Source organism: Lissotriton helveticus, chromosome 9 (assembly GCF_964261635.1).
Source record: "Lissotriton helveticus chromosome 9, aLisHel1.1, whole genome shotgun sequence".
In the NCBI taxonomy this organism is placed as follows: domain Eukaryota; kingdom Metazoa; phylum Chordata; class Amphibia; order Caudata; family Salamandridae; genus Lissotriton; species Lissotriton helveticus.
Window position 1 is genome coordinate 941639288 of NC_136070.1, and position 14330 is coordinate 941653617.

Genomic DNA, 14330 nt, shown 5'->3' on the forward strand with positions numbered 1-14330 from the left:
GTGACCTTGATAATCCCACTAGTCTGTAGTAACTTCAACCGTCAATATGCCCTGTAGACCCCATCCTCAGGGGCCCAGCATTCATTGAATGCAGGTTGCCCTGTAGGTCACCGAGGGCACCAACTAAGCACTGTTGGGGACCGCAGGGGAGCCTGAATGCCCCTGGCACCCTGCCAGCTCCAGGCCTCCTGCAGGAACTAGCTAAGAGTGCGCAGCGAACTCCGCTCAGTCTGCGGAGTTTGCGGAGTATCACTGCTCCGTACTCTGCTTTGGAGTGCAAAGTTCGGCACAAACTTAACTCCCCCAGCAGAGCAGAGTTAATTTATAACCCTGGGCGTAGTTCGCGTAGTCACGCTACGCGAAGCGCACTTCGCACTACGCGAACTTCACGTAGCACTACGCGAGCTGCGTAGTAGCATGTTCGCACTGTGCAAGATGCGTTTTCAATGACAAGCATCCGGCACTGTGCAAGCATTGAAAACGGCATCTTGCACAGTGCGAGCTGTAGTTTTCTGCTGCTCGAGTAGATTATTACTCGAGCGGCATCTTTCTCAACGCGAACAGGTAGTTTCTCATTGAGAGCGGTCGCGAGCATGCGCAACCACTCACAATGAGAAACCTGACCTCCTCGCGTTGAGAATCTCGCCGGGATGTCATTTTGCTTGCTCGCGGTCGCGAACATGACTTTCAGGACCGCGAACAAGCAAAAAATGACCGCTGCACTACGCTACGCTGCACTACGCATGTTCGCACTGTGCTACGTGCAGCTCGCATAGTGCGAAGTTGCGAAAACTTCGCAAACTCCGCGAGCGTAGCGTAGTGCTTCGCCCAGGGTTATTAATTTACCAGCACCCAATACTAGCCTTATATTGCCGGTGCTGCTGGTTCACACTCCCATCAGAAAAAACTCTCTGGACAAACCTGAGGCTGTTATAGTCAACTCCGTACGCATACATAAACTGCCTCCCAGCAAGGTCCTCTCTCTGCATCAATAACAAGCATCACTGAGCGTGGACGGAACAAGCAAAAGCACTTGGGGGGGTACCATAGCCAATCAACACTTCAGAATTCTGTATGGCGCAGTGGGATTGGCTTGGGTGTCCTAACTCTCGAATCCTTGATCGCCTTACATATTGCACTGACTTTCCTCAGATGAATGCCCCCAAGAGGAATTGGTTACTTCGTTGCAACCCGGAAGTCTTTTAAAAGTACGGCGAAATGGGACTAACAGGAAAGATGAATGTAGTAGTACATTATGCTGATGAATTAATTCATCAGCAAAAAAAAAAGAATTTATGGTGGTCAGCCTACTGAGACATGTGGTGGGGGATTGATTCACTACCTCACTGCCACAGGTGAGCTGTACGCTGTTTATCTCCTTTCTCACAATGTTCAGATAGTTTGGCACATCAATTATTTCAATTTGATTACTTACTTTTTTCATGAGAGTTGTGTTAGTAGAACACTCCATGTCCTTTTCAAAGTTTGGATAAACAAACATGCCGGTGTGTACGTTTTCCACTTGTATATTTGTTTTTGACATTGTGGTCCTGGATATTTTTTGTGGGCAAAATCGCCACCTATTGACAAAAGATTGCAAAGGCAGGCATCTCTGTTTCATTTTTCTTTGTTTTGTGCGTTGATTGAGACTGAAGTGACTACTCCATCTGCCAGCGGAACTCCATGTAGCACGGTGGAATTTTTTTTAACACTTTGCAAGAGTTCTGCGTAGCGCTGCTATGCAAAATCCACCCAGGCTTAGCTGCCATTGCTCCTACACACAGAGAGCTGCTAATCATGCAGCTCCCTGTGTGTGAGAGCAAAGGTTTCTTCTGTTTCCCTGCCTGATTGACATTCGTCAGGGAAACAGGCAAAAACTCCACTACCGGCAAGGGGCAGCACTTTCACCACTCTGCTTGCATGGAGCGGAGTTTCTGTTTGCTCTGACTTGACAGGAGATGTCAAAGCTCCCGCCAAGTCAGAGCAAACAGCTATGTCCTTGGGGCGGGTAGCTAGGCTAACTATAAATCGCGCCCCCGCAATGCACTGCTTATGACCTCACATGTTACATCACTCATGACATGGTCAGTGACATCACTCATGACCTCTCAAATGACATCACTGATGATATCACTGATGACATCATCCAGTGACTGTGAGTGTTTTTTAAAAAAAGTTAATGAGTGTTAAATATATATACACCAAGGTGTATTGGTGAATCAATGTGTATATGACTGTATGGATGAATCAGTGGGTGCCTGACTGACTGTATAATTGAGTGATTATGTGTCTCAGTGTCTCAGTGTCTCAGTGAATGGTTGTGTGGCGGTCTGTATCAGTCTGTCAGTTGGTGTCTAAGTGGCTCTATGGGTGTGTGAGTAGGTACATTGGTGCCTTTATTGGTGTGGTGTTGGTTGTCTGAGTACCTGTATGACTGCCTGAGTGTCTGTGTGGGTGGGTGAGGGGGGTGTGTGACTGCCTGTATGGATAAGCGGGTGGGTGAGTCAGTGGCAGTATGGGTTAGTGAATGCATGTGTGAGGGGCTGTATGGGTGAGTGAGTATGTGTATGGATGTGTGGGTAAGTGGGTGTGTCAGTGGTATATGGGTGAGTAACTGGGTATGTGAAAGGCAGTATAAGTGAGTGATGGAGTATATGAGTGACTGTATGGGTGAGTGAGTGAATCTGAGAGGAGCTGTATAGGTGAGTGTGTGCTTGTCTCAGTAACTGTATGGGTGAGTGAGTATGTGTTAGTATCTGTATGAGTAAGTCAGTGGGTGTGTGTGTATCTGTATGAGTGAGTAAGTGGCTGTGTGATTGACTGGGTGTAGGTGTGTGAGTAGCTCTATGGGTGACTGACTCAGTGTATGAGTAGCTGTATGGGTGTATAGGTGGATCTGTCAGGGTGTATACGTGGATCTGTCAGTGGCTGTAATAGTGAGTGAGTGAGTTTATGAGTGGCTGTATGGGTGAGTAAGTAGATGTGTGTGTAGATCTATGAATCAGTGAGTGGGTGTGTAAGTACTGGTATTGGTCTGTGAGTGGGTTGTGAATGGTTGTGAATGGTTGTGTGGGAGGGGGTGTATGAAAGGTTCTATGGGGTGTCAGGCAAGTTTAAACAAATGAATCATGAAGTAGTGAGGAATTGATTACCTTTGTATAAATTGATCTCTCTCCCGTTTTGAAAAATTAGATATTATTTCTTTTTATGTTTTATAACTTTTGATTTTTTCATTAATTAGTAGTTGACATGTCCCTTAATTTATGAAGTTTCACTTTCATACTGATAGAAAGCATGAAGTTTGAAGTCATTGGGGTATGATGTAAGAAAAACATTAGAAGGGACACCAGCCGATTTATGGCTAGATGTTGATAATGCGTGTGATTTGAAATTGTAGACAAAAAACATATGCAAGAAAAAAGTGTAATTTGTATTTGCATTATGTGTATGGGTCTACGGTGTAATCCCAGCAATCATGCCTACAAGATGTATAGTTAAGTTTCCATAGGAAACTAGTAGGTATTTGCCCTCTTTAAAATGGCGCTTAGATTTGCAAGAGGTATTTTGTCCCTTCTCTATTTCAGTGCCTCCCTTTTTGAAGATTGCTTTATAAACACTGTCTCATGAATGAATCAATGACACAGAAGAAGGCTCTACGCCGAAATGTTTGTTTCCTGGTTTGCCAAATAAAGTCTTGCGTGAGCCCCCCCTCCCTTGAGTGCGGTATTTTCTCTTCAAAAATGGGAGGAAAGCGAGCTTTAATATATATATACTGTGAGTGCATATTTCCCCCTGCAGCACCTATCTGGAGTCAGCTGCATCCTGGGACCAGTAGTTCCGACGAACTGTGGTCAGGTGAGCAAGTACTAAGGAAGGGGGTGGAGCGGATCCCTACCAATGGGGATGTGGCAGGACTTACAAAAATCAAGTGTTTCAAATGCCTACTGATTATTACAGGCATCTGAGGAAGGCCGACAGGAGACCGAAATGCATTATGCCATTTCATCTCGAATAAAGCGTTTCCAAGCTGTCCCCCGTGTGGCCTCCGCTCTTTCTTTGGGAGGAGGTGTTTGGATGTTATTCACGCTTTGCCAGTAGCGTGATACGGATCACAAGTTGGCCACGGACCTTGCTGGCGGGTTTTGTTGTTCCGAGGGATCGGATGTTCCGTGGCCCACCTCGACAATCCAGGACATCAGCGGGCGGCGATACGTAGGGCAGGCTGTATTTACACCCTTGCCTCTGCCCACACTGTTACTGGGGACTCGGGGAAACGCCGCAAGAACTAACTTACAGGAATGTGGCAATTTTGAAATATCACCGTGAGCCCTGCACTCTGCTAATCCACACACACACACACACACACACCCCAAAACGTGCTGCTGGTTCAATTTCAGTGCACAATTATTCCGTGAGGATCAGCATTACGCGTTTCGGCCGTGTTGCCATGACCTTGATCACATGACACGCTAGGACCCATTTTTTCTTTACATAGTGTCACAAAGTACCCTCCTCCCTGCTCAGCCAATAGCAGCACACAATGAAACTAAACAACATACTACCACAATCAGGAAATAAACATATTATTTTGCAGGTAAAAGAAACACTAATTCAGTTACCAGAGAATACAATTTGAAGTCATGTTTAAATTATACACATAGTATAAAATATCACCATAGTGGTCATATAATCAATACTGAATATTCCTGATCATATAAACATTGTGTACTGCTACAACTGATTACTAGAGAGGCTTAGTGCAAATAGGCAACAAAATATATATATGTGTACGTGCTAAAAATTGCAAAAAAAAATCACAGAACCGAGGTTTAACGTCTTATCATACCCAAGACGTCTCCTCCAACAGAAAGAAACAGGCAGCACACGGGGCTTGTAAAACATCCACCTTTTATTTTCTCATCAGACCATGGGCATGACGCGTTTCGGGGGTTTTTCCTTTTTCAAATGCCCCCCTGGTCGAGTTGTGTCTTTCTTGCTAACAGTTCCCAATTGTCCGTCCCACCTTCTAAAGTAGTGTGGGTTGCCTGACAAACACGGCATGGAGTCGCCTCTGCCTTGGGTAGTAACTGCATTTCCCAGCATGCAGTATTATGTGCATGCCGGCGGCGATACCAATTACCGGCTCAATTTCTTTTGTTCAGTCCGCAGCCGGTGTGCCATGTCGTCTGGTGGGAGCCGTGGCGTTTGTTCAGGGTTCAGGTGATGACTTTCACACTCCTCTCCCCCTTCCTCGCACTTCCGTCTGTCCTGGATAAGGAAACGCCAATGAAGTAGGGGCGTAGCTCCATGTAAGTATGGACTGTATTCACAGCATTGTCCATTACAGGTTTGATGCGAGGTAGTCAGAGGGTCTTCCTTTTCGCGACCCCCATTAGACACTTGCGGGGGGTGCACACCTTTCGTGTGGTTCAGCACGAGTGCTAAACACTTGCAACACGCTGAATATTCCCAAGACGTCTCCTCCAACAGAAAGAAACAGGCAGCACACGGGGCTTGTAAAACATCCACCTTTTATTTTCTCATCAGACCATGGGCATGACGCGTTTCGGGGGTTTTTCCTTTTTCAAATGCCCCCCTGGTCGAGTTGTGTCTTTCTTGCTAACAGTTCCCAATTGTCCGTCCCACCTTCTAAAGTAGTGTGGGTTGCCTGACAAACACGGCATGGAGTCGCCTCTGCCTTGGGTAGTAACTGCATTTCCCAGCACGCAGTATTATGTGCATGCCGGCGGCGATACCAATTACCGGCTCAATTTCTTTTGTTCAGTCCGCAGCCGGTGTGCCATGTCGTCTGGTGGGAGCCGTGGCGTTTGTTCAGGGTTCAGGTGATGACTTTCACACTCCTCTCCCCCTTCCTCGCACTTCCGTCTGTCCTGGATAAGGAAACGCCAATGAAGTAGGGGCGTAGCTCCATGTAAGTATGGACTGTATTCACAGCATTGTCCATTACAGGTTTGATGCGAGGTAGTCAGAGGGTCTTCCTTTTCGCGACCCCCATTAGACACTTGCGGGGGGTGCACACCTTTCGTGTGGTTCAGCACGAGTGCTAAACACTTGCAACACGCTGAATATTCCCAAGACGTCTCCTCCAACAGAAAGAAACAGGCAGCACACGGGGCTTGTAAAACATCCACCTTTTATTTTCTCATCAGACCATGGGCATGACGCGTTTCGGGGGTTTTTCCTTTTTCAGATGCCCCCCTGGTCGAGTTGTGTCTTTCTTGCTAACAGTTCCCAATTGTCCGTCCCACCTTCTAAAGTAGTGTGGGTTGCCTGACAAACACGGCATGGAGTCGCCTCTGCCTTGGGTAGTAACTGCATTTCCCAGCACGCAGTATTATGTGCATGCCGGCGGCGATACCAATTACCGGCTCAATTTCTTTTGTTCAGTCCGCAGCCGGTGTGCCATGTCGTCTGGTGGGAGCCGTGGCGTTTGTTCAGGGTTCAGGTGATGACTTTCACACTCCTCTCCCCCTTCCTCGCACTTCCGTCTGTCCTGGATAAGGAAACGCCAATGAAGTAGGGGCGTAGCTCCATGTAAGTATGGACTGTATTCACAGCATTGTCCATTACAGGTTTGATGCGAGGTAGTCAGAGGGTCTTCCTTTTCGCGACCCCCATTAGACACTTGCGGGGGTGCACACCTTGCGTGTGGTTCAGCACGAGTGCTAAACACTTGCAACACGCTGAATATTCCCAAAACGTCTCCTCCAACAGAAAGAAACAGGCAGCACACGGGGCTTGTAAAACATCCACCTTTTATTTTCTCATCAGACCATGGGCATGACGCGTTTCGGGGGTTTTTCCTTTTTCAAATGCCCCCCTGGTCGAGTTGTGTCTTTCTTGCTAACAGTTCCCAATTGTCCGTCCCACCTTCTAAAGTAGTGTGGGTTGCCTGACAAACACGGCATGGAGTCGCCTCTGCCTTGGGTAGTAACTGCATTTCCCAGCATGCAGTATTATGTGCATGCCGGCGGCGATACCAATTACCGGCTCAATTTCTTTTGTTCAGTCCGCAGCCGGTGTGCCATGTCGTCTGGTGGGAGCTGTGGCGTTTGTTCAGGGTTCAGGTGATGACTTTCACACTCCTCTCCCCCTTCCTCGCACTTCCGTCTGTCCTGGATAAGGAAACGCCAATGAAGTAGGGGTGTAGCTCCATGTAAGTATGGACTGTATTCACAGCATTGTCCATTACAGGTTTGATGCGAGGTAGTCAGAGGGTCTTCCTTTTCGCGACCCCCATTAGACACTTGCGGGGGGTGCACACCTTGCGTGTGGTTCAGCACGAGTGCTAAACACTTGCAACACGCTGAATATTCCCAAGACGTCTCCTCCAACAGAAAGAAACAGGCAGCACACGGGGCTTGTAAAACATCCACCTTTTATTTTCTCATCAGACCATGGGCATGACGCGTTTCGGGGGTTTTTCCTTTTTCAAATGCCCCCCTGGTCGAGTTGTGTCTTTCTTGCTAACAGTTCCCAATTGTCCGTCCCACCTTCTAAAGTAGTGTGGGTTGCCTGACAAACACGGCATGGAGTCGCCTCTGCCTTGGGTAGTAACTGCATTTCCCAGCATGCAGTATTATGTGCATGCCGGCGGCGATACCAATTACCGGCTCAATTTCTTTTGTTCAGTCCGCAGCCGGTGTGCTATGTCGTCTGGTGGGAGCCGTGGCGTTTGTTCAGGGTTCAGGTGATGACTTTCACACTCCTCTCCCCCTTCCTCGCACTTCCGTCTGTCCTGGATAAGGAAACGCCAATGAAGTAGGGGCGTAGCTCCATGTAAGTATGGACTGTATTCACAGCATTGTCCATTACAGGTTTGATGCGAGGTAGTCAGAGGGTCTTCCTTTTCGCGACCCCCATTAGACACTTGCGGGGGGTGCACACCTTGCGTGTGGTTCAGCACGAGTGCTAAACACTTGCAACACGCTGAATATTCCCAAGACGTCTCTTCCAACAGAAAGAAACAGGCAGCACACGGGGCTTGTAAAACATCCACCTTTTATTTTCTCATCAGACCATGGGCATGACGCGTTTCGGGGGTTTTTCCTTTTTCAAATGCCCCCCTGGTCGAGTTGTGTCTTTCTTGCTAGCAGTTCCCAATTGTCCGTCCCACCTTCTACAGTAGTGTGGGTTGCCTGGCAAACACGGCATGGAGTCGCCTCTGCCTTGGGTAGTAACTGCATTTCCCAGCATGCCGTATTATTGGCATGCCGGCGGCGATACCAATTACCGGCTCAATTTCTTTTGTTCAGTCCGCAGCCGGTGTGCCATGTCGTCTGGTGGGAGCCGTGGCGTTTGTTCAGGGTTCAGGTGATGACTTTCACACTCCTCTCCCCCTTCCTCGCACTTCCGTCTGTCCTGGATAAGGAAACGCCAATGAAGTAGGGGCGTAGCTCCATGTAAGTATGGACTGTATTCACAGCATTGTCCATTACAGGTTTGATGCTAGGTAGTCAGAGGGTCTTCCTTTTCGCGACCCCCATTAGACACTTGCGGGGGGTGCACACCTTGCGTGTGGTTCAGCACGAGTGCTAAACACTTGCAACACGCTGAATATTCCCAAGACGTCTCCTCCAACAGAAAGAAACAGGCAGCACACGGGGCTTGTAAAACATCCACCTTTTATTTTCTCATCAGACCAGATATATATATATGTCCTGTCTAAAGTTCCTATCGAAATTAACATGGGGATAATGCGCTTTGGGACCCCAATTTGTTTTGGGCCCCACTTAGCGGATCACCCCAAAATTTTAAAGACAGCAGCTAAAGCGAGGATTCGTCAAATGACACCAAAGTTATTGGCAAATGAAAAAACTCTCTTCCTATGGAAACTACATCCTAACTATAACTACCTACTGGCGACCGCCAGTAGGATATATATATATATAAACTTGCCCTGAATTGAGAATGCACTTTAAGGCAGACGATTCCACTGAATCTTATCGTAAAACCAGTGATAGTAATCCAATTCTTTTCTTCTGACGCGTTTCGGAGCCTCCTGCTACTTACCCATAGGCTGTACTGGAATTACACAGAGGCACTTTCTCCCATCCTTTTAACTGCATGCTAATTTGCCCCCTGGTGGGCCTCACCAGTGAGTCCAGTTACTGATCCATGCTAAGATTTGTAGTGCGTTTTACATTTATTCTTACCCTCCAGTGGTTTCTGTGTCTTTCCAGTTGATTTTTTCAACAATAAAAACGTGTCAGCTATGATTCAATGGAGGTGGGAAGCCACGCAGCATCCCTCCCTGGGATGATTTTGGGTCCCGGGGAGCATATCCTCAAGGCCCTCGTGGACCCAGACGTCTCCTTGCCTCCTGTGGGAACCGGCACTGCTGCTGCACACAGGGAGTTACTGGAAAAGCAGCTCCCTGCATGCAAGAGCAATACTTGTATCTCTTTTGGGCAGGGAAAGAGGGGAAACCTCCACTTCCAGCAGGCGCCCTTTGACAGCTCCCGCCCGCTGGAACCAGAGTGTTTGCTTTTTCTTGAGGGAAGTTGTCAGCTCATGCCAAGCAAAACTAATCAGCTACGTCCCGGGGATGAGCATCCCGGGACACAGCAGGAGCCAGCCCTGGGAGTGGTGACCCCCAGGGCCCGGGCGGGGGGGTGGTCTCCGGGGCCAAAGGGGTCCACACGCCCCCCCAGATTAATTCAGACATATGCCCCTGTGTGGTGGCGGTCTCTGGGGCTCGGGGGTGTCTGTGCGGCCACCCTATTCATTTTATTTTTAGCCCCAGGGAGGACCCAGGAGGTCCACATGCCAACCTCCCCCATTAAATGAAACATAAAGTAGTGGTCCGCGAGGCATGAAAATCCCCATGGAGGTGGGGCCACGTGCGCCCCACTCCTTTAATTTAATAAACTCAGCATGCTCCGAGTATCTGGCCCACCCGGTGGCTTAATTAGAAACAAACATGGGAGTCAGCGCTTGTATTTTATTTTTCGAATTCACAGTGATATTCACAAATATTTTGCGAAAATCGCTATGAATTTAAAAAAAATGCTTTTGTGCCCTGCCGGTGTCCCTCTGGTAACCCAAGACCAAGGCTTGGTGGTCAGGGTATTCCTACCCTGCCTCCTTTTTGGTTTTTTCGCCTTGTGGTTTTTGGGACTCGGTTGAAGGCGAGCCCCAAGATGGCTGTCAACACTTCCTGGTTGAAGTGCTGGCCGCCAATCAGAGCTCTGCAGATCTCTGCACAAGCTTGTTATTATTCGCAAAGGATACACAATTGCAGTTATACAAATTTGGATTTTCTTTCATCTCTCACAAACTACTGCACGGATTTATACGAAATAACTGAAAGCACGGTCTGTGAAACCAAATTTCCTTTCTGGCAATTTCGGACTAAATCCATCAGGCACTTTGTCGTTATTATTACATTTTGTATTTTCTGTTTAACTTTACGCACTTTCACCTCATTCCAATATGGCCGCCAGGACTGTGCGACCTTTCAGTATAGTATCATTTCTTTGTCCTATGTTGATGACTTGCACACAGCAGGCTACTTATTTAACTCATTTGGATGTAATCTCAAGTGCTCAAGACTGTTTGTCAGTTGAAACGCAGAGACTGTGTATTAAAACTTCATGTACTGCATGTATCTTTGAGCGTGTCCTGAGTGTGTTTTTTTCCTTTTGGATGCATTGGGGATATATGTATATATTCACTGAAAAAACCATAGGTTTCACACCAGTTATAGTTAGCTGGACATTTTACTCATACAAACCCATTGAAATTGCGATTCTCCTATTAACATGACTAGAGAATCTGGATTTCATTAAAGACACGGAGGCTAACATTATGCATATAACTTTTAATGCAACTTCAAACAGCCGCATATGTCACAAAGCAATAGTTCCAATGGAACATTACTAACAAAACAATTCTAGTAAGCACTAGGTAATCAGCCTCTTTTAAATAAGGAGTAAAGTAGAGGAAGGAAATGTCCCAATGAGAAATTCAACGATGAGACTTCAAAAAAACCAAGGAAGATGAAGGCAAGAAAAAGCTCCAAGATCCGTAGGGAAGGAATCAGGAACAAGAGTTCACGGGAGGTTATCTGAAAAGAAAGAAGTGTAAATAAATCTAGAAATATGAATAAAGATAAATCCTGAAAAGGAATTAAGGATTTAAATAAAACATTTTATTAATTATAATACGTTCATTGTTAAGGCAAGATTATTATTGCATATATAAGTACATTTAGAAGAAATAAACAGTAAGTAAAATATTAACCATCAACCACCCAGGGAAGGTGGGAGGGATAATGTTAGCCTCCGTGTCTTTAATGAAATCCAGATTCTCTAGTCATGTTAATAGGAGAATCGCAATTTCATTACAAGACCGGAGGCTACCATTATGCATGTTGGTAGCCATGTAACACAACATCAGACATATGAGTGATAGGTTTGCAATAATGATGAGCAAAAGTTCTAGAATTCGACCAATCAGCAGCTTTAAGAATATCATCCAACTTACCTCCTGACCAAAAGGACTTACTGGCCATAGCACCTCTGATAGAGTGTGGTTTGAAGATATTTAGATCAATACCAGCAAAATTCATAACAATTTTGACCCATCTTGCAATAGAAGCAGAGGAGATACCCTTATGAGGTTTAACAAAGGATATAAGCAACTGATTAACACCACAGGGGCGAAGAGCATGCAACTCAAATCATATTGTTTCATACAATCCACAACACAAGGTTTTTTACAAATATCAAAACGAGGATAGAAAATGGAGTCAGACATAGTTTTAGTCCTTCTGTGGAGTTCAAATTTAACTCCAAACATATCATAAGATCTATAAGAAATATCTAGAGCTTTAACATCAGAAACTCTACGACATGAAATTAAACAGAGTAGGGTAGCTAATTTAATTGAAAGATTCTTTCTGTTCAAAAGTGAGTTATCTGGCCAATTACAGAAAAGGTCAAGAATTAATTTAACATCCCACAAAGATTGATATCTACGTTTGGGGGCTCTTCTAAGTCTGATACTTTTAAGAATTCTGCAAATGATAGGATTTTTACCTACCGTTTTACTGTTGACCAAGGAATGACCAGCAGAAATAGCGGATCTATAGCAATTGATAGATCTATAACTTAGACCTCTGTCGAACTGTTCTCCGAGAAAATTGACTATATCAACGATAGGTGCTTCCACGGGATCCAAGTCCCCTTCCAAGCACCAACGTAACCATACTTTCCAGATATTGTTATACCGGTAGTGTGTTCCTGGAGCCCAAGATTCTCCGAGGAGAGTTGAAGTTGTAGACGAAAGTCTTGCGAGATCATTGGATCTCCTGACACTCTCCAAGCAAGAAGGTTCAGCTTCCCTATATGAACAAGAGGGTGAATTTGACCGTCTATGTCTGTGAGAAGGCTGTTGAGGGAAGGAATTAAGAAGGGGAGATCGTAAGACATCTCTAGAGTAGTTGGGAACCAGGCTTGTGAAGGCCAAAAGGGAGTTATCAGGACAATGGAGGCATGTTGATGTCTCACTTTCTGGAGGACCCTCTGGATCATGGCAAAGGGAGGGAAGGCATAAGCGTTGACTCCCACCCATGATTGAAGAAAGGCATTGACTGCTAAAGCACCCGGATCGGGCATCCAGCTGTAATAAGGATCTAGTTGAAAGGTCAGTCTGCTCGCAAAAATGTTTATTTGAAAGGGACCCAAGAAATAGTTGAGGGATCTGAAAACTAAGGTGTTGAGTTTCCAATCGGAATGATCTGAGAGGAATCTGGAATTCCAATCTGCAGAAAGGTTGGAATCCCCTGGAAGGTATTCTGCTCTTAAAGATATTTTGTGTTCTAGACAAAACATCCAAAGTTTTTTGGCTAAATTTGACAAGTCTTTTGACTTTGTTCCACCCAGACGATTTATGTAAGCAACAGCTGAAATATTGTCAATTTTTAGAATTACAGATCTGCCTTGAAGGGAGTGTTTGAAGCTCATTAGAGCATAAAGGCCTGCAGTCAGTTCCAGATAGTTTATATGGTGAGAAGACTCCTCTCGAGACCAAATTCCACCAGTATTTTGATCTAGGAGACAGGCACCCCAGCCATGAATGCTCGCATCTGATTCCAAAATGAAATCTGGTGTTGAACCGAATATTGCTCTGCCATTCCAAGCATCCAAATTCTCCAACCACCAGGTTAGTTCTGAAATAGATTCTTGATTCAGGGAAACATGGTCTCCGTACCAGAGACCTGATCTCAAGGCTTTGCCTTTTAACCTTTGGAGGGCTCGATAATTCAGAGGGCCTGGGAAGATGGCTTGAATGGAGGAAGAGAGAAGACCGAGGAGTCTGGCCAGTTCTCTTAAGGAAAGATTTTGATGTTTGAGGACATGTCTTATTTCTTTTTTGATTTTGGAAATCTTCTTCTGGGGAAGAAGAAGAAGACAATTGGAGGTGTCTACGGTAAAACCTAGGAATTCCATGGATTTTGAGGGGGAAAGTATTGACTTTTCTTTGTTTACAATAAAGCCTAGATTTTCTAGAAGATCCATAACAATTTTGAGATCTTGAAGAATTTGAGTAAGGTCTTGAGACATCATAAGGATGTCGTCTAGGTAAATAATCATACGAATCCCTTTCTCTCTTAGAGAGGATGCAACTGCTCTCATTATTTTGGTGTAACACCAAGGGGCTTATGAGAGACCGAAGGGAAGAGCTTGGAATTGATACAGTCGGTTCTTCCAAATAAATTGTAGGAAGGATTGATGTTCCTTGGCCATAGGGATGGTAAAATAGGCGTCCTTGAGATCTAGTTTGACTAACCAGTCTTCTTCTAACAAGAAATCTCTCAGAAGATGGATACCTTCCATCTTGAAATGTCTGTAAACAAGGAATTGTTTAGTTCCCTGAGATTTAAGACGGGTCTCCAACCTTTGTCCTTTTTTTCCACAAGAAAGAGAGTACTTACAAACTTCAGAAATTCCATGGAGACTTCTATAATTGCACCTTTCTGGAGCATTGAAGAAATCTCCTCTTCTATAATCACTTCTTGATCTGGAGAGAGAGACATTACTCTTGGGAAAGAAACTTGAATTGGGGTATCTATGAAATCTATTGTAAAACCGGTAACGGTGTTCAGAACCCATGGATCTACAGTGATAAGTTTCCAGTTTTGGAGAAAAGATTTCAGTCTGCCTACCACTTTCGTGGGAGGGGAAGAAGGAATTGAAACACTTACTTTGTGGGTGGTTGTCGTTAGGTCCTCCTCTTGGTCTGGAACCTCTGGAACGGAAGCCTCTTCCTCTTGGAGGGTAAAATTGAGATTGGTAGGAGGATTG

The 14330-nt window shown here is 45.6% G+C and overlaps 1 protein-coding gene across 3 annotated transcripts in view; it reads left to right on the plus strand.

Moving 5' to 3' along the window:
• The window catches only part of LOC144783075 (SPARC-related modular calcium-binding protein 1-like), a 419240-nt gene that overhangs the window by 231370 nt on the left and 173540 nt on the right, over positions 1–14330 (plus strand). The gene's annotated exons all lie outside the window — the stretch shown is intronic.